The 18,578-nt window shown below is 47.2% G+C and overlaps 1 protein-coding gene across 5 annotated transcripts in view; it reads left to right on the top strand.

Moving 5' to 3' along the window:
• The first annotated feature begins 736 nt into the window (after positions 1-736).
• RNF144A (ring finger protein 144A) overlaps positions 737-18,578 on the top strand; it is a 127,091-nt gene continuing 109,249 nt past the window's right edge. Inside the window, exon 1 of one of the 5 annotated variants that reach the window (XM_024242356.3) lies at positions 737-947. The gene's annotated coding sequence lies outside the window, so the exon portion shown is untranslated. Of the gene's footprint in view, positions 948-16,304; positions 16,481-18,578 lie in introns of those variants that run through there. The other 4 variants (XM_054548424.2, XM_024242358.3, XM_054548422.2 and 1 more) reach the window with 4 other exon arrangements.

Raw genomic sequence — 18,578 nt, 5'->3', positions numbered from 1 at the left:
AAAAGAATCTATATATTTAAGAAGGTGTTATTTCATGCACACTCGTAGGTTTTGTTGATATATGCACATCTGACGTATAATTTAACATTTGTATAACTTCAAGCTTCTATGGGGAGTGGCAGAAGATACAGGAATTCTATTAATACCTTCGCAGATCTTAGATTCCAACAAGCTAGATACCTTAAGAAAAAGAAAGAAATTGCTATGCTTGGATCCCAGATGTCCATTCCACCTTTTGGGACCAACCGGGGGGCCCTCTTTTCTTCATCCTTCAAGACAAGGATAGTGGGGTGAACAGACAGACTTTCCTTGCGAGGGTTGGCTCAGGAAGGCTCTGAGCTCATCTCACAGCCGCCCCAGCGAGGGTCTGGGAGGCAGGTGCTGGCTCCGGTGGGGTCTGCAGCAGAGGAGGACTGGAGCCCAGGGCGCGGCTGCACAGCTCAACGCCGGTTCGCGCCCTGGTTTAGAGCGTTGGGCTGGGTCACCCCTCCCTTCCTAGCTTGCTGATATGTGTTCCCTCGGTGTAGGAATCAGGGGAGTGTCTTCTGGAGGCCACTAAAGCAGGAGTAGCATTCTCATGTTAGCGTGCACGGGCGGTCTCCGCAGCCCTTCCTCGTGCCGGAGCCTGTCCTGGGGCCTGCGGGGCGGCTCCGGGCCTCGGGCCGGCGCAGGCGGGCGGCAGGGGGCGCTGTGCGGCTCGGGGCGGGGGCGGGGCCGAGCCTCCCGCGTGCCCGGCCTCTGTGCGCGCTCGCGCCCCGCCCGCGCAGCCGCCTCTCCCCGCGCGGGCTCTCGGCAGGCGGGAGGCGGCAGGGCCGGCGTTGCAGTGCGGGCCGTGCGGGCTGCGCGGGCGCGGGGAGGCGCGGGCGGCAAACTGCGGGCAGCCGGCACCCCGCAGCCAGTACCGGGCGGAGGCGTCAGAGCCGCGCACCGCGGACGAGGAGGCCCAGGTAGCGTGACGCGCGTCCCCTTTGTGTCGGCATCGCCCGGGCCGGCCGCGGAGCGGGGAGGGCGGGACGCGGCGCTGCGCGGCCGGCCCTGGGGCTCGGGGGCTTGCGGCCGCGCCTTCCCCACTGGGTCCTGCCCGAGCGCCCGGTGGCAGCGGGCGGGGGGCAGCGTCCCGGGCGGGGACTCGCGGGCTCTGTTCAGAGGACACCCGCCCTGCCCTGCCCTGCCCGTGTCCCTGACCTGGTCCGTGCTCTGCTCCTGCCCTGCCTCTCGCAGGCGGCGCCCGCGCCCCAGGGCAGTGGGCGCTTAGGGACCTGGCGTCCCCCTGCCTGCCCTGCGTCGTCGCGGGTCTGCGGTGCGGCGCGGGATCAGGGCGCCCCGGGCCAGGGTCCCGCGGGCGAGCTGGCGGCGGGGGCTTTCAAGGTTCGCGGCCCCGCCCGCAGACCCTGGGGCTGGAGCCTCGGCCCCGACAGGAGGTCTGGGAAAGGACTACGCGCCCGGGGCATCGCCACCGGCGGGGAAGGTCGGAACTGGCCAAGAGGATGCCCCGCACATCCCCTGCGCTCGGGGTCCGCGGCAGCTACTGCCCCTGGTCCCCACCGCGAGCCCTTTGCCGGAGAATGAGCCGCCGCCCGAGCCCCGGAGTTCCCTGCGGGTCTTACCCACCCCAGCCTCTGGCCGCCGCCCCCAAGCCCCCTGCACTGTGCTTGGCTCCCAGCTGTTTGGTCGCTTATGCCATCCTGGAGGCTTCCTGGTCCTGGGGTGAAGGGGTGACTTCTTTACCCTAATGGTTTTCTTAGGCAGGTCTCAGGATGTCCACTCCAAAGTTCGTGGTCTTTTTTCTAGCGAATAATTTTTAAAATCCATTGAACAAATATCCTGCGCTGCCTCCTGCAGGGTCAAGGCTGGGGTAACAGAGGAGTGAGGCAAGGCCCCAGGGAACTATCCCCAGTGGATCCCTGCTGCCCTGCGGTGAGAGGAGGGGGTCTGGCTCCTGCACTAAGAGCCTGGGAAGAATACACTTCCCCTAGTGGGGCTTGGGAGATGGAAGGAGGACATGCCCCAGTGAATGGGGCTGGGGTTGAGAGTTGAGCCTGGCAGATAAGATGCATTTGTAAATGAAACGCCAGGCAGAAAGTAAGTTGGTGTAGACGCCTGTGGAGCTGTGGGAGTCCCCAGGAGGGAAGGGAGGGAGTCAGGATGGCTTTGCAAGGGAGGGGGTGTCTGAGTCAAAGCTTGCAGGTGGGGCAGGTCGGAGGTGGCAGGAAGGGCCTCTGTCCAGAGAGAGCTGCTCCAGCACAGGAAGGGGGAGGGACAAGGTGTGTGACACCGTGAACTTTCCCAGGGGATTCACCCAGTGGCTCCAAAGGAGACAACAGCCTTTTTTATTGTGTTGTCTTCTCTGGTACTGAGATTAGGGAACCTCGTTTTTTGCACTTTTCTAGTGCCTTTTACATTTTTGTTTTTATTTTTAAAGCGTGCAAAGGAAATGTGACTAGAAGGGTCAGAAGAGGATAAATCGTGAAATCTTTGAATTCTAGGCCAAGACTTTGGGTTTGACTCTGGGTCAGTGGGAGCCATTGATGGTTTTGGAGGAGGAGAGTGATCTGAGACCTGCTTTAGAGTGATTTCCGCGGTGTTGAGTGGAAGGGAAGGCAGGTGCCTTCCCAGACCCAGTGCAATTTGATTTTTGCAGTTTGTGTTTTTAAAGAGGCCCCGATTCTAATGTCAGCAACTCTGGAAGAGGAACTAATGATGGGCAAACTCAAATGCACGATGCAGGCACCCCCAGGTCATCTGTGCCATGAGGATTTGGGAAACTCAAAGAACATTGTAAAATGCATATATTTTATAAATAGATTCCAGTGCCCTCAGCTTGCTAGTTGGTAATCCCTGTATCCAGACTGTTACTAGAGTAAGTCACGTCTCCTGGGGATTCAGTGTGGTTTGGGACTTTGAAGGGACCTCACACTGTTTGGCTGAAGCTGCTGAGGTTCAGGGGTAGAAGTGCGGCTCTGGCAGGCGGCGGCAGGGTCAGGAGCTGCAAGCCATGTTGCCTGCCTCTGAGAACATTCTTTCCCCTGTGGACCACCATGTAGCCCCGCTGCCTACTTTTGTTCACATTTCTCCCTCCTGGAAGCCTTTCCCTCTGGGGGTAGAGATGGGAAGGAAGCCTGCCCTTGGAGACTGACAATCACAGAACCAGGTGGGCCAGCACCTATCTGGCCTATGAACCCTTGTCCTAACCATGGGAACCTTGTAGCTTGGAAAGGAGGGGTCAGGTAGCCCAGGCCACATGAAAAGCTGTGGCTGGTCCAGCCCTGGCATCAGCTTTTCTGGTTCTGTCTGCTGTCCCTTTTTTCCCATACCTCACTTTCAATAGAAGAGGATGAAGCTGTGCTTGCTGCCCTGCGTGTTGGGTGGTCTGGAACCATTCAGGATGGTATTGAGCCCTCAGACTCTCCCAGAGCACTCGGCCAAGCAAGGAACCCCTGGCTTCACAGGATGTGGGATCTCAGAGGCAGCCCAGAGGCGGGGAATGGAATGGAATGCTTCTAAGGAAGAGGGACTCTCCGTATTTTCTCTGGGGAATTTTCTAACTTTGAGATCCAAGAATGAAGTTGGAGGTGCCTTTCTTTAAGAAGTAATCATTTCCAAGACCAGCCTCCTTTCTCCGTTGTTTCTGCATTACTCAAACACGTGAATACCCTTTCTTAATTAGATGAAGAGATTAAATTGAAGCCACTGCTCACATACCTGCTGGGTAGTGGGGCTGAAGGATAGAGCGTATTACAATCTCCTGACCCAGCTATCTGGCCCTGGGCCAGCGTCTTAACCTCCCTGGATGGCTCCAGTTTTTTGAGGATAAAACTGAGGTGTTGGTGTAAATATTTTCCAAGATCCAGAAATAAAAATGTACTGTTGGATCATATTTTTTTTTCCAGGAGAATAAATATTACAGGACGACTCACTAAGTATAACCATTTGTAAGGGTTTGTTTGTTTGTCTCCCAAGATAAAATATTTTAACTTTCAGAAGAGTGGCTTTTTTCCAAAGTGAAATGGTGAGAAATGAAGCTTTGAGGAGGGTGGCTCATTGCTGATAGGAGCCTTCACCTTGCTTCACTCCACAAATAACCCAAGACCTGAATTGAAAGGTGCTTACTTCCTGGATGTTCCGCAGAACTGGAAGGCGGGCTTTCTCTAAGGAGCAGGCTTATAAGCTGGATGCAGTGTTCCAGACAAAAGCAAGCTGCTTGGTGGCATGAAGTGTGTCAACCAGTATTTTATCATCTCAGGTGTGTTTGGCACTAGAGGTGGAGGAGGCGGTGGTTAATATTCATTATGCATTTGCCTGATCTTCAGGGCTTTGCTTGGATGGTGGATGCAGTTCTCACACAGCCCCGCAGCACAGGCATATGTGGCTGTCCCTAGCTGACAGAGGAGCAGAGCGAAGCAGAGAGCAGGGATGTTATCCAACGTCGCACACATGTCGTCAATTTTGAAGCCTGGCTTTGAACCCAGAGGCCTACAGATAAGGATAGATCCCATGACCTTGAGGAGGCTGTAGTCTAGGGAATGGGAAGCTCAAACATTAACAGATTGTTTGAACAGTGGGGTCAGGGCAGCATGGGAGGTCAGGGCAGAGTGCAGTGGGCCCCACAGGAGGGTGCCTGGATCAGCCCCGGGTGGCAGGGAGGCTGCCTGCTGGGGCGATGCTGTTGGTCTGGGATGGGAGGGACGGGTCAGAGTTAGCTAGGCAAATTAAGAGGGTCAAGGCCACATTCTGGGCCTGGGAACAGCAAGAAACAGCCTGGGGTGGACAGGGAACTTAGGACCAGCACACAGGGCCGAGCTCCCCAGCTGCCTTACCATTGGCCTTTTTAGGGTGGCTGGTGGTCTCTGAGCTGTTTGGACCCAGATTTCCGTGTGTAATACAGCTGCTTTCATTACTGGCATCTCCTGGAAGGTCCCATCAGTGCATTTTCCTTTTCACTGTTTTGTTTTGGAGCCTCTTTCCCTATCTGTGTTCCCTGCATTTCCTTTCCTCCTCCTCCAGTTCTACCTGGTGGGAGAGTGAGTTCGGGGAAGGATCGGGGGAACCACCCATAGCGACCATTGTTTTTACAGTCAGTCACCTTGCTCCCATGTCTTCCGAGTGACCCATAGTTGCCTGGGGCCAGTGACTGGGAACCTCTGAACTAGACATTAGCTCCGCGCATGTGCTGGATATGGCAGTGCAGGCTTTGGGGGCTTCTGCCTATGGGAGCCTGTGGGAGCAAAAGGGAAGGGTTCCAAGTCCTGAAAGTGGATGTTGTCAGAGTCTATTGATTAAACGGGCTTTTGTGTCTGTCCTAGGACTGTGCACATCTCTTACAACATTGTGTTCCTGGGAATACTTTTTAGGTTTCCCAAGAACTGCTTTCAGGTAATTCTTTGGAGCAGGGCATGTTTATTGTTGATGCGTGGTGTGTTAAGGTCCTCTGGAGGGCAGAGGAGTGCAGAATGCAGCAAGCTCGACTGCCTCCTACGAGCCATGCAGAGGGGACCCGCACGGTTTTTCTTGTTTTTCCTTTTTTTTTTTTTTTTTTTTTTTTGAGATGGAGTCTCACTCTGTCGCCCAGGCTGGAGTGCAGTGGTGCAGTCTCAGCTCACTGCAAGCTCTGCCTCCCGGGTTCACGCCATTCTCCTGCCTCAGCCTCCCGAGTAGCTGGGACTACAGGTGCCCGCCGCCACGCCCTGATAATTTTTTTGTATTTTTAGTAGACACAGGGTTTCACTGTGTTAGCCAGGATGGTGTCGATCTCCTGACCTCATGATCCGCCCGCCTCGGCCTCCCAAAGTGCTGGGATTACAGGCGTGAGCCACTGTGCCTGGCTGACCTGCTTTTTCTTTTTATTTTTTTGAGATGGAGTCTCGCTCTGTCGCCCAGGCTGGGGTGCAGTGGTGCGATCTTGGCTCACTGCAAGCTCCGCCTCCCGGGTTCACGCCATTCTCCTGCCTCAGCCTCCCGAGTAGCTGGGACTACAGGCACCCGCCACCACGCCCTGTTTTTTTTTTTGTATTTTTAGTAGAGACGGGGTTTCACTCTGTTAGCCAGGATGGTCTCAATCTCCTGACCTCCTGATCCACCCGCCTCTGCCTCCCAAAGTGATGGGATTACAGGCGTGAGCCACCGTGCCTGCCTGACCTGCTTTTTCATAGTGTGTCTCAGACTCCAGGGTGTGCCACCTGGCTGGTGACCTGGTGGGTTGCAGGAGTCCCCTCTGTGCACCCTCTATCACTGACTGGTCTGCAGCCTCCTCTGCAAGTTTCCAGCATTCTAGAGTGAACTTTCCAATGTCTGCACCACCTGCTCGACCCTTGCTACAGGCTCTTCAGTGAGGTCTGCCCACATCCTCTGAACCAAAGGGGGCCTGCCAGGGAGGCAGCAGCGCTTCCTCAGGTCCCCATTTGGGTGGTAGGAAGTGTTCCCTCCACAGAAATACTCAGATGTCTGCATGAGAGGACTCTCTCCTCAAGTTCAAACATTCACTGAAATGGAAATGCGCTGAAGCTGGAATCAATGCACGCATTTTTTGTTGTTGTTGTTAACTTTCTTGGGCAGCTTGTGTGTTAAGCCTGTCGGTGTCTGTTAACACTTCTCTATTCAGAGACCTCCAGCAACGCTCGTTGCCCAAGTTAACGTGTGAGCCGGCGGTTGAGTGTTCAAGCCTCTTCCTGTCTTGGCTCCAGCCTGTCATTCCAGGGCTGATCTCAGCAGCTGCTGACGTGTGCCCTGGGGCGCTCTCCCACCATCCACGTGCCAGCTTCCTAATGATTATTGAAGGCTCATCACAAATGCTGCCTTTCCTTCCAGCTGTAAAATTCCCCACGTGGGTGACTGCGGAGATGCTCTCCTGTGACACTGGCATTGCACAGATGAGAAGATGGAGCCACACGGAGCAGAACTGGGATGGAGTTAAAGCTCCAGGGTCCAGGCCAGGTCCTGCACGCCCAGGTGCCTGTGTTCTGTCTCCTCTTCCCAGGCACAAATGTTTTCACCACCAGGTGCTTCCATAGCAACTGTTTTTTTTTTTTTTCCAGAACCTGTAGTTGCATTTAAAACTCTCTAATCTAATTTTAGTGATTTATGTAACCATCTTATTTCCTCTGCTAAATTATAATCTCTGCACAGGTAGGAACTTACTCATTTTTACATTCTCTCAGTGCCTATCATGCTCTTTCTGAATGGATTTTTGTTAAGTGATTGAATACAAGATAGAGAAACCTGGTTCAAGAGGGAAGCCTGGAACAGATTATGAATGAAGAAATGGAATTCGAATGTAAACTCTGTATTCCACCGTGATCCGAGCAAACCGGGTTCTCTCTTTAGCTCAGTTCACAGAACAGTACACCGTAAGATCTGAGAAGTCGGGTGGGAATATTTGCTTGGGTTTAAGAGTGAGGATGGTAGAACATAGCCTGGTGGCCCGGAATGCAGAGAGAGAATCCTGGGTCCCGTGGTTGTGTAGACACCACATAAGTGAGATCCAGCATAACAGCTGGCGAGACTTCCACGGCCATGTTGCTGGGGGGCCCTGGGGTCCGAGGCACTCTGTGATGCACAGAAAGCATATGATGTGGCCTTTGCTGTGATGTTCCTCATCCAGCAAAGGGAGATGCATAATGTGGAATGGTTAGGACCAAGCGCCCGAATGTGCCCATCTGACTGCGTGTCCTGGGAGTCTGGTGAGGAAGCGATTGTGGAAACGGGAGTCAGCATAGGTGGGCTTTGGAGAGCTGGGGAGTGTAGAGAAGGGGGCGCTCTGAGTGTCCCAGAGCGGGGCAAAGACCCAGGCCGGGCAGGGTTTGTTCTGGAGGATGCTGAGGAGACAGGGCTGTTGGATGAACCCTCAGGAGCAGCAGAGGAGGGGCCTCCATCTCCCTTCCGAGTGCGGGACTCTCATGAAGCACTGGGATGCTTTTGCCAGTGCCTTGGAGGAACTTGCCAGGTAGGGCCCCAGGGCCAGAGATTTTTGTGGTTCTTCCTGTATAGGAGTTGAAGAAGTGCAGCTGCTAAGTGTGCTGTGAAGTGTGTGAGGAGCCGTCCTTCGTGTTCACTGCGTTCTCTGTCTCTGAGGAATCCGTTTTCTGAGTAACTTACGTGCCCGTGGTCTATGGTGCCAGTTGTGTGCTCACAAGCATAACACAGGCTGTGTGCTCCAAGGGAGCCTTTGCTTTGGGAAGGGTGCAGGCTTGCAGAGACCTTGGGGCTGGCTCTTTGATGGATGGAGAATGTCAGGAAGCACCTGGGTCCTTCTGTGAGTTTTCTGGCGACCCTGATTGCCACGTGGCGAATTTTGGAAGCATATGCACTAGAGCATTGTAGTCTAGGGCAGTGGCATCCAAAAAGCTTCCAGGAGACTTTCTGAGTTGGCACCTTAGATCTGAACTCTCTTTACTAAAACACTTGCATTTCCTTCTAATCACTTGGCAGAAGTAAGTGATTGTAATCCCTAGTGAGGATGGGATGGGGCTGGCTCTATGCTCCCAGATCTCACTCACAGATCGCAGGTCCTTCTCTCTTCTTCTTGTCTCAATGAAGCACTATTCAAGGCCCTGAAAACTGAGCCAGTCTGGTCGTTGGTGGCTGGCAGAGTGGTGGATAGGGCCAGGTGTATTAGGAAAAAGAAAAAGAAATCTCTTTATTTAATCCATCGTGAGACCCTAAGAAACCATCTGTGTTTCAGCTTCTGTCCTCCTCCTTCCCCCTCAGTTGCTCTCTTTACTTCCTTCTTGTTATCATGTGTAGGGGTGAAAGTGGCCAGATATGAGAGTAAGAGTTCCAGTTTATCCAAGGATAGAAGCAGGCAGGAAACTCAGGATCTGATGTGGGCAAGCCACAGGTAAAGGGCAGGTTCAAGGCGCAGAATACAGGTAGATGATTCTCTCTAATATCTGCCTGCATCTTCATGTGGCTGTCTTCTCTCTCTGTCTCTGCGCTGGGGGTGCATCTCTTCTCACAAGGACATCAGTCATGTTGGATTAGGGCCAACCCTGTTGATCCCATCTTCGCTTGATTGCATCTGCAAACACTCTAATAAGGTCACACTCATAAGCATCAGGGGTTAGGAGTTCAATATATCCTTTGGGGGAGACATGATTCAACACACACACACATGTGCACACACACACACAAACACACACATACACATGCATCGATACAACACATATATGTGTACCAGTATCAGGTATAGTGTTTGTTTGTGTTTGGATATGTTAGCATATGTTTGGCCAGCAACATAGCACTTGCTAACAAGGACTTAAACAGCTTTCTGTTTCCTTAATAGCAAGGCACTGAAGGTAAGTGCTTGCTTCCAGGAGCTGGTGCAGCGGCTTGGGATGTTACTGAGAGCCCAGGTTCTCTCTTCTTTCTCCTCTGCCATCCTCAGCATGTTTTCCTTTGCCCCATGATGCCAAAGGGCTGGCCAAGCTGCGGCACATCTATGTTTAAGGCAGTGAGAGAGGTGGGGGCATTGGTGTCAGCTGCATCTGTCTGTTTTTGTCAGGAAGCGACAAGCTTTTCCAAAAGTTTGGTGGCTGATTCTGTTCAGGGCCCAGTGCCAGAGCTGGGCTGCGTGGCTGGCTCCTGGAGAAGGAGAAGGAGAGAAAATGAGGGTCTGCCTGGGAGGAAGTCCTGGAGGACTGGACCGGATAACACATGCGAGAGAACTGCCCCGTGCAGGGGTTGGCCGTGCTAGGCCTTGATAAACTGCCTTTCCCTCTCTTACCTGCTCTTCCTGGCAAAGCAGGAGCCCGTATGGATTAGGCCCAGAGCCTTGTGCACGCACCTTCAAGGTTGCAGGTGTGGGGCTACGCACACCTGTGCATTCCATCAATAGGTTCGGTGTGGGTGCATTGTGGGCCGGGAATCCCAGTCCTGTCCCGGTCGTCTTTGTACCCTTCTAGCACCTGGCCCACAGGCTTCTCATAGGAGGTGCTCAGTAAATATTTGTTGAACTGAATCTGTATCTTTTCCCTTCAAAGACATTTGAGTCCAGAAACAACCACATCTATTCACTATAATATTCATGAATATCTTACTCTTTATTTCTATTGTTGTTGTTATTTATTTACTTTTGTTCTTTTATCCATCATTTGGCAAAAACTACTTGGTACCAGGGATTCAAAGACACATTGAGGACTATATAGTGAAGGTGAGGACTTGCAGAGAGGAAGGGATGGGGCAGAGTGGGGGGTGCGCTTTCTGAAACGAGGGAGAGTTTACCATCTGGACTCCACATGGCAGGGATTCAGCTCTTAAACTTGCGGTACTTTATTGAGTCCAGTTTCACTGTAGTAAAAACAACCAGAACCCATAGGAAGCCCTGTTGGTCCCGTGAGATTGCCTGCTCTTCACGTCTCCTGTTTGTGAAATAGCACAGGATTTTAGGTGCAGGGTTTTTCATATGCTGAATAAATATTGTGTAGCCTTCGCTCTAGGCCAGGTACTGTGCTGTCAACTGTGAAAACCTGAGTAAGACTCAGAAGGACGTGTTTGCAGCTCCTCCTGAAAGGAATGCACAATTTCTGCCTGCTGATTGGCCGAGGGAAGCATTTCTTATCTGTTAATACTTTAATCACTCCTGGGACTCTCTCCCTTTGGCCTGCAGCTCTGCTTCCTTGACAGTGACCTTGTTTTTTTTCTGTCCCTGGCCATGTGCAGTGGATCCAGCCTTTCCTCGGGAGGACCAGCTTGTCTGTGCCTGCCTAGGCGACTGATCAGGGCCTTGAGCTGTGTCCTGCTGGCTTGGCAGATGAGGGCTGCTTTCTGGAGGCAGGCAGGACTTCTTCCTGGTGTAGCAGGAAAAACAGAATGCAGACAGGTGGAGGGGAAGCGAGGACCTGGAGCCAGGCTGTCCTCTGTGGTAGCCACTGGCCCTGCGGGGCCCCGGAGCCCTTAAACTCTGGCCAGTCCCAATTGAGCTGTGCTGTCAGTGGGTTTTGGATGTGAAAAACAGAATGTAAAGTACCCAGTCATAATTGTTATATGGATTATATGTTGAGATGATTATATTTTGGCCATATTGGGTTAAATAAAATATATTACTGAAACTAATTTCCCATGCTTTTTAATAAAATGTGGCTACCAGAAAATTTAAAATTATGTATGTGGCTTGCATTGACTGAAGTGCTGATCTGGAGGGCCTTGGAGAAGTGTGTTTCTTTCCAGGTTACCAGCCTTTTGACCAGCTCTTCTAGAGTGCTTACCTGCCCTAGGTTCTGGGATCCCAGCATGGACAGGGCCTCTCGCCTGCATCTGGGGGCCTGGTTTGTGCCATTTCACTGTCACTAGGCACGTCCTACATGCCTTGAAGTTAGTTGTGGTTGGTTCAGACTCTTGTCCCACTTGTCCTGTTTGGGCACGTCCTTCTCTGTAGCCTGTATTATTCAGACTCAACTGTTCAACCAGCTCAACTCTGTTCAGTCTCAATTCATAGTCCAACATTTTTGGGCCTTTTTAAAAAAATGTGTTAAATGGACGGTTTGGGCTAGATGAATTTAACATTTTTCCTTAAAACGCTCTACTGTCAAAATCTACCCTGACGTCCATCATCTTTGCATCAAGTTCATTGCCGCAGGCCCCCTTCATTTCTCCTCTGGGTCCACCACCTGCCTGTGGGTTTACCATTGGCATTCTCCTGGCCTTCAGCGGTCAGGGCAGACGGCACCCAATGGATCTTGCACATATATATGATTCCCAGTGAAGACTGGTTGAGAGAAGCCTCTCCCATACCTGTCTCTTCTCTGCACATCCTTCATCTGCACCCCAGACCAAGCCCGCATGTCTAGAACACTAGACGTGCCCCCAGGCCACCAGCTTCTAGCCCAGGTACCACTGTCCTCCACTGGCCTCCTGCATGTCCCGGCCTCCGTGCTCCTCCCTTCCTTTCTGGTGACTGCGCATTCCTCATTTGAGCCCTTGCCTTCAGAGTTGCCCCAGATTTTTTTCCGCGTCTTTGAAACCTGTGGCTTTCGCTGGCCTTTTCTCCACGGCTGGCTCCAAGGCCTCCTATCACCTGACACCCTCTGTGGTCGAGGGCTTCCCCGTGAACTTTCTCCTCACCTGCTTTTTCCTGCATCCCCAGTGTCTCCTGCTGTGGCACCCTGCCTTCGGTGATGGTCAGAAACTGGCCCATCCTCTTCCTGCCGCTTCTGGGGGTTCTGCGTGGCCCCTTCAGTCCCTGTCAGTTCCCTGAGCAGCTCTGGCATTTTGGGGGTGACATGGAATGAAGTCAGCATCCATTTGCTCCCTAGACACAGCAGACTTGGTGCCGAGGGCCTGTGAGCTTTGCCAAATGAAATATTTTAAAAAATTGGAAACAAGTATTAGCTCTAGAGTATTAAAAAAAAACAGAATTGATGTTAACACATATGACATGTTATGTCAACAAAATTTAACTGTTACTGACTTGATTGAAACTCCATGCATAGTTACATAGAAATTGAATTTAACCTGATATGAGGGTACTTTTCAATTTTTGGCATAAAGAGAGATGAAACCTGTGGAAGTCACATGTCCCTGAGTTAAATACTGCCCTCGCCACCATATTTTATCTCTTCCCAACTCTCCTTGACAGTGGAGTTGAGACTCAGAGTTTGACATTTATTTGTTGCACTTCTATAGGGTGAATGTACAGTGAGCTGGGCTCCTGGAGCTAAGACGTGGGTGTTACTCATTTTGAATTTCCAGCACAGGACGTGGTATGCTGAACTTCAGTCTGGAACTTTTCACTGAACTCAATATATATATATTTTTATTTTAAATAAAGGACATTGGGATCCTGCCTGAAGGTCTGTATTTTCTTTTTACCGAAACACCACAATGTGGTGGTTTTCAAAACCACACATGTCTATAAACTGACCTCAAATGGCAAAAACCCTTAGCTGAGGTGCTAATAAAAATAATTATTGGGAAGCTTATACAATCGTAGTCTGGAAGACTTTAAATTATATTTGAATATTACCTGGTATTGACTTATATGTTATCCACACCTACTGTTTATGCAGAAGTCAATTTAGTTACAATATAACTACCATTACGTGATAATAAATAGCTTTGGAGATAGGATAAAGTTTTTCTTGTTAAGCATGGAACTGTTATTTAAAAAAAAAAATTCTAAGAGAAAGTAGCTAAAAAAGTGCATTTTCTAATATGATGAAGTGGGCCCTGTGGCAGGAAGGAAATAAATATAAATCATGTTGGCTTGGCAGAAAGAATGAATTTCTAGACCTAAACTGGGTGAAAGGATGGCTTAAGGAAAGATGCATTATTTTTATTTGCAATGGCATGATTACTTTGCACAGTTGCACTTTGGAGACTCCAGCTCCAAGAAATGATACTAAATGTGGAGAAAAATAAATGCTTGATGCACAAATGTATTTCTTCGTGTTTTTTAAAGAATAATAGCCCCAAATGGAAAACATCTAAATATAACTAAGTAAATATCATGCTCTAATTAGATAAGATTTTTGGAGTTAGTAGGCATGGGAAATGTTTATATTAAGCGCAAACAATGGTGAGGCAGAATTGTGCAGTTTGATGTACAAACTTGAAAAATGTGCTGAGGAGAGGAATCAGAACTCATAAGAATTGTGACAGTTTTTCTATTTTTTATTTTTCAATTGTGGTTATATTTCATTTTTAGTGAAGTAAATTAATTTAGTTTTGTAAAAAATTAATTGTAAATTCAGTCACCCCCTCAGTCCACACAAATTTTATTACTCCATATATATACACACACATGCCCACCACACACACATATATCTATGTGTATCTATATAATATATATAGATACACATACATGTATCTATATATATGATATATGATTACATACGTGTATATATACATATAATTTATTTTTTTGAGACAGGATCTTGCTCTGTCACTCAGGCTGGAGTGCAGTGGTGCAATCTCTGCTCACTACAGCTTTGATCTCTGGGGCTCAAGCAATCCTCCCAACTCAGCCTCCTGAATCGCTGGGACCACAGGTGTGTGCCACCACACCCAGAAAATTTTTATATTTTCTTGTAGAGGTGGGGATTTGCCATGTTGCCCAGGCTGGTCTCAAATTCTTGAGCTCAAGCAGTCCTCCCACCTCGGCCTCCCAAAGTGCTCGGATTACAGGCATGAGCCACTGCGCCTGTCTAACTATGTATATTTCAACCAATAAATCCACCTTATATCATAAGTGGACATTTTGCTGCCATGGGATTGAAGTCAAACAAGGAAGAAACCCTCCTATTATTAATAAACTGGACAAAGCTGTGCAAGCACCCACATTGCTCCTAAAGGGCCACCCTGCCAGGCTGACCTGATACCATGCACCTGCAGGTCTGACTGAGTACTGTTCATGTCAGAACTGGAACAGTGTGACCGGCAGAGTCCAGAAACATCTCCTTGTGCAGCAGTTGTGGTCACTGCTTGAGCAGAGAAGGCAAGACTGTGGGGACAGAGACAGGATCCTGCTCAAGACTTCAGGCCCCACTGGATTTGTGAAAAGATCTGTGACCTCTCTGTAAATGTTCCTGTTTTATTCATCTCTAAAGTGAGAATCGTACCAGGGTTACTTCTTTTGTGGGAATCCTCTGAGGATTAAAGAAATCATGCCTATGAAACTTCAAAGGAAAACCTTGAAGACCTGTCCAAAATGCACATCCACAAAATGCCGTTGGAATTACACAGGGGGGAAGCTGGGTTTTGGGAATGGGGAGGGACAGGCCTGCTGACAGCATTCAGAGTCCACTGTGGAGAACTTCATTGGCTCATAAAAGACTGCCCTCTGGTCCACAAAAATGGAAGTGTTTGACCCATGTCGTTTTTTTCCCTAGTTTTCAGGTAAAGATAGCCTAGATGAGATAATGCCATATTTCCATTTTTTCTCTAATTTTCTGTTTTGGTGGTGGTTTTGTTTTAAATTTATGGTGAAAATGCCAGTGGCTCTTGCGTTATCTAGAAGTGTGCTGTTTGTTCTCCAGATATTTGGAGATTTTCCACCTATCTTTCTCTTACTGATTTCTAGTTTAATTCCATTGTGATATGAGGGCATACTTTGTATGATTTTTGTGTTTTTTTTGTTTGTTTTTACATTTAAGGTGTGTTTTGTGGCCTGGACTCTTTCTTCCCTTTGAACTAAAGGAATACATATTCTGCTATTGTTGGATGGAATATTCTTTATCAAGTAGATCGAGTTGATTGTTAGTGCTATGCGGTTCAACTCTGTTCTTTTTGATTTTCTGCCTGCTGAATTTGTCCATTGCTGGTAAAGGGGTGTTAAAGTCTACAGCTATTAGTAGTGGATTTGTCTGTTTCTCCCTGCAGTTCTGTCAGTTTTGCCATACGTATTTTGATGCTCTGTTGTAGGGTATTACATGTTTAGCATTGTTATATCTTGGAAAATTGATCCCTTTATTATTTTGTGATAGCCCGCTTTGTTGTGATGATTTTTTTCTTGGTTTGAACTCTGCTTTATCTGAAATTAACATAGCTAGTCCAGCTTTCTTTTGATTAGTGTTAGCATGGTATATCTTTTTCCATCCCTTTATTTTTAACATGAATCTTCCTATTTGAAGTAGATTTCCTGTGGACAATGCAACATGTAGTTGACGCTTGCTATTTTACCCTCCCTGAATATCTGTACCTTTTAACTGGTATATTTAGACCATTCACAATTACACACACTATAAAAATAGAAAATACTGTGTATTGCTATTTGGAGATTTTTTTTTCCTTAGTATATTAAGTTACCTTATTCCTTTACAAAATTACATAGCCAAAGGAATTGCTTTCTAAGTTCTTTAAAATTGGTGTGTGTTTTATCTCACCATTCTAAATAAACTATTTTTTTCCTGTGGTAATGCCTCTACTATAACAAGCTTCTCATTTTGTGCCTAATTTGGTATCCGGTCAGATAAATCAATTGGTTCTTTGTGAGCAGTTTAAGCCTAAGACTCAGCTTCATTTTTATGAGTGATATCTTAGAATCAGGAATGATGGCAGAATTAGCCAAATGCCTTTTATCACAATAAGAGAATTTTAAACAATACTCAATTAATTGATAACCAATGAACCAACGAGTTTGTTCCATAGCTATAATTTGACAAATATCTCCACTGCTGAAGAGTGTATTTTGTTTTCCCCCAGAGAAGACAAGTGCAAAATAACTCACTGCAGGGCAACTCTAAAGGGATCCCTGTGTTTCCCAGTGTACAGACTATTAGTATACGATGCATGCAAACAGAGAGGTGCTTTATCGAAGCGGGACAAGACCTCTATTCATAGTAAATTCAAACAAGCCACACATGTGAAAACCTCCACTTATAGCGGCTGCATAAGCTTAACTGCACAGAGCTATACTGCTTTTTGAAATATTAACTTGCAAGTTCAGCAACAGCTAAGAAAACAATCCTAGACTTGGAAATTAAAAGACTGGAAGAGAAGTGGAGGGATTCTTTTGGAACCCCTTTATGTACGTATGTGTAAGGAATTGTAGGTAAGTGGGAGGGTCTCTCTTGAGCAGTATTTTGCTGTGATCACTAGTGGGCACAGAGTCTAAAATGTTCCTTCATTATGGAGAAGACGGAGAAAGGATATGGAGAAGGAAGAGCCTCTACTAACTTGGATTTCTGTGTGGATTTCAGAGCAGAGCCTACTCTAAGGATTTGCTTCAGGGAGGCTGCAATGCAAAGAAATGCTGTCTCTTTGTGGGATTTTAATTTAGAGCTTGCAATATGTTATACTTATGAGATACAATCCTTGGTGAGGCAAAATAAAAATAATTGTTTTCTTTCAGTGTATAGTATCTCATGGGTACTGTATCAAAAGTCTTTAGCCTCTAAAAATTTAAAGCTATAAATGCAGAGAATAAAAAAAAACTTTGAAAGGAAAAAAATGGAGAATAAAATTCCCTTTATTCTAAAGCAATTACCCACAGTTTTTTTTTTTAAATTTTAATTCTTCTAGAAAAATTGTGAGTATATAACTTAAGTGTGTGTTCACAAATGGGATCATAGTGTATAAATATTTTTGTAGTGTGACTTTTTCTTTGCTGATATATCTTAGATATCTTTTCATGCCAAGACATGAAATATTAACTAAGGTTCAGCTTATTCTTCAGTAATATAGCTGTATTATTTATTCAGCTTTTCTTCTATTGATGGGTTTGTAAATAGATTTTCAGTTTTTGCTGTTGTGAAGATTGCTTCCAGGGTTTTTTGTTTTTGTTTTGTTTTGTTTTAACACACATATGAAATTTTTTTTGCCAATGTATCTCTAGAGTAAATACTTAGGGCAGCACATGTGGGTCAGAATTATGTGTGTTTTATGTTTTGATCTGTTTCCAAGTCATTTTCCAAAATGACATCTATTGTTGTTCTGCTAAAAAATGGATGAAAGTTCCTCCTTCTCCACATTCAACGGTATTGGGTTTTTACTCAACAGTATGAAGGTTTTTCATCATTGCTGATCTGACAAGTGAAATATGGTATCTTTTTACTTCACGTCTTTAATTAGGAATAAGTTTCAGCATCTTTTCAAATGTTTATCAGCCACTAGTATTTCTCTTTCTGTGAACCTGTTCACATTCTTTACCTGCTTTTCTATTGCAGTGTTTTCTATTGATTTTTTTTTTATAAATTAGAAGTATTAATTCTTCACTACATGTAATGAGAAAAATTATTCCCTGTTTTGTTATTTACTTTTTACTTGTCTTATGTTATTTTTTCCAAATAGAAATATTATTTTTATGTAGTTAGAATTTTACCACTTCCTTATTTCTGAGGTTTGCTTTAAAGGCCTTTCTCCCTGCTGGGTTATACATATTTTAGTTATTTTTTTCCTCTGGTAAAATTTTAGTTTTACTTTTAGCATTGTTAGGAAACCAGCCTAATCTTTTTTCCCAGCCTGTTTTTTTTCTCCACCTATAGCTATTTGTCTGAAAACTGTTTAGTGAATAACCCATCTTTCTTCTATTGTTCTGAGATACTACTTAGAAGTATTTAAAGACATCTGCATAGAAGACTCTGTGGAATCCTGGATAAGAGCAGGAGCTCTGCAGCTGGACGTGGGTTGCCACTGACCAGCTATCTGACCTGGGCAAAGATTTTAACCTGTTTCCTCTTCTGTAAGATGCAGCTCTTTTACAGTAGCTGTGCTTTTGCCAATATTGTGCATATCACCGCCAAGTTCAGTGACTGTCACATGGTCATCACTCAGAAAAAACAAAAAAACCACATGGTCAAGGTGGAGTGGATGCTGTCTGTACTTCTCATTGCCACTTCCAGGCCATTGCACCTTCTTCCTCCCTAAAAATCCCCTGCTCCCTTGAGACATGTGCCATCAGGCTTTACCATCCCTCTTCCTTCTTCTCTGAGCCTTCTACAGATAACCCCTCCTTTTGTCCTCCTCTGCATTCATAGACGAGTTTAGCAACTAATTCACCATCTTCATCTTCCTTCCTGTTACTACTTTAGCCATTTCAACATCTGCATAGCAGGCCATTTCAAAACTAGATCCCTGACTTTCTTCTTTGGCCTCCTCCTTTTGGTCATCCTCTTTGGTCTTACATTAACTACCCATTCCTGCAGTAACAC

This window comes from Pongo abelii, chromosome 12 (assembly GCF_028885655.2).
Source record: "Pongo abelii isolate AG06213 chromosome 12, NHGRI_mPonAbe1-v2.0_pri, whole genome shotgun sequence".
NCBI classification, from domain to species: domain Eukaryota; kingdom Metazoa; phylum Chordata; class Mammalia; order Primates; family Hominidae; genus Pongo; species Pongo abelii.
The sequence above is the reverse complement of the archived record's forward strand: the minus strand, read 5'-3'. Positions and strand labels throughout refer to the sequence as shown.